General features: G+C 67.6%; 1 pseudogene; it reads right to left on the reverse strand.

The window, feature by feature from the left end:
- Positions 1 to 4: 4 nt before the first annotated feature.
- LOC105310756 lies at positions 5 to 2,050 on the reverse strand (annotated as a pseudogene).
- Between the last annotated feature and the right edge of the window lie 5 nt (positions 2,051 to 2,055).

A 2,055-nucleotide genomic window follows, 5' to 3' on the forward strand; every position in this document is an offset into this window, starting at 1 on the left:
CCACCAGCTGGACAAAAGTCACACCGCCACTGAGCCGTGACGTCTGGGGTGGTCCTAGGCACGCCTCAAGCCAGTGGTGGGGGGTGGCAGTGTCCTGCCTGTGCACAGTGCTTACCTGTTTGCAGACATCTCCGGATGGTGACGACTGGGACCTCGCGTGAACGTACTGCAGCCCGCTGTGCTGGTCCAGACCCGCGTCCAGGATGTCATCGGCCGAGTGATACCGCCCAGAACCCTTGACTTCCTGGGCTTGCTTCTGCCTCCTCCAAGAGGCTTCGTACTCTGCAAAGCTCCCGAACCACCGCAGCGGCTCCAATTTCCCCACCTTCGTCGCTCTGCTGGGGCCTCTGACGTATTTGGCAGACGGGGTGCTGCGGGCAGGCTCCTGCAGCCAAGGCTCGCTGCCCTCGCCCCCACGGCCTGTAGCCCATGCCTGCTTCTCTTTCAGGGTTCCAGAAAGCGCCTGCCTTGGCCCCGGCCTCTGTGAAACAGGCCTGCTGGTTTCCTCGAAAAACTTGCACCTGTCGGCAAATGTCCCCACCGTCTCTTCGGGCTGTGGGCCCTGAGCCCCGGAGAGGCCCACCTGGTTCATCTTCTCCGGTTCTGAGTACGACTTCAGCTTCTGCTCCGCCGTGAGCCGTTTCCGGCCCCCGATGCGGGCCACGTGCGACACGCCACCCGCGCACGAGGGCGACCTGGCCAGGCCCACCTTCGCGACGCGGGAGGCAGTGTCGGGATGTTCGTGGGGGTCCCCGGCCCTGCGTTCCAGTGACGCTGCGTGACGGTCAGCTGGGCTGGGGTCCAAGTCACGGCGCTTGAACGACGTGGCCCTCAGCACCCGGGCTTGGGCCTCCTTCAGGTGGTCCTTGTAGGTGCCCGGGAGCGCAGCTTCCAGCGTGGCCGCCCTGACGCCCGCCCTGCAGCCGGCGGCCTCGCCCTCCGCCTCGTAGGGGCCGGCCAGCGTCACCGAGCTCCGGCTCTTCTGCAGATTAGCTCGCCGCAGCTGGATCTCGTTCCGCAGGGTGGTGGCGAACCGGTCACTCCTCCGGATGGGCTTGCCCACCTGGACGCCCTCAGGCGCCTGCACGCTGTCCTGAGTCAGCGAGTGCAACATCGGCGTCCTGTGGGCAGAGATCTTGCTGCTTTCCCCGTCGGGCCACCTGAAGCTGTCAGCGACTTTTTTCGCACTGGCTCTGTCGCTGGGGCCGGCTCTCTGGGGCCATTCCAGTCCCGAGGAGCGGCTCCCTGCTCCTCTATCTCCTGAGTCCCCCCTCTGCCCATCCTGGGCGGCCGGGGCCTCATGCTGAGGAGGGTGACAGCGGGATTTTGGGCCTGCTGGACCCTCATGGGCACCCAAAGGCACGTCGCGATGCCAGCGGACCTCATGGAGATGCGCTGTCCGTGTGCTGCCCGGAAGGCCCACCTTCGTGGTCACACAGTGGTAGTGGCCCTGCTCGCTAGTGTCCCACTTGTGGTCGGGAGCACTGGGCCACTGGACCTCAGAGGGGCTCTCGTCCTGGACGCGGCGGGCGGGGCGCTCCTGGCGGCCCACGGTGAGGGCCTTTCGCAGCCGCTCCCGGGGTGGCAGGGGGACCCAGGAGGGGCTGTCGGGGAAGAACAGACTCTCGTCGCTACAGTGGCGCAGGTGCTGCCACCCGCTGGGAGACGGCGGGAGACGCACGTCCGTGCTGGACACAGAGGCCTGCAGCCGGCTGGGGACCCCGGGGCCGGACGGCGGCCACCCGCAGTCCAGGGGGACGCCTGCGGTGCTGCCCACGCTGCCGGGCCTCCCGTTGCCCAGGCGTGCCGGCCTCCGCCGCTGATCGGCCGGCTCCGGTCTGCACTCACCACGGGACTGCGCCCGCCTCAGTCTCGCAAAGTGCGCTGCGCCAGCCACCTCTGAGAACGGAGGGCCCTGCGCCTTCTCGTGGCTCTTGGTGGCAGCGAAGCTGTCACTTCGGAGAGGGGGAGGGGGCGGGGGAGGAGAAGCTGCTGCTTTCTTCTTATCAGGAACGTACCAGACGGGCCCGAAACTGGACCTCCCGGAAGTGGCCA

The sequence above is a fragment of the Pteropus vampyrus genome, unplaced genomic scaffold (assembly GCF_000151845.1).
Source record: "Pteropus vampyrus isolate Shadow unplaced genomic scaffold, Pvam_2.0 Scaffold10873, whole genome shotgun sequence".
Taxonomy (NCBI): domain Eukaryota; kingdom Metazoa; phylum Chordata; class Mammalia; order Chiroptera; family Pteropodidae; genus Pteropus; species Pteropus vampyrus.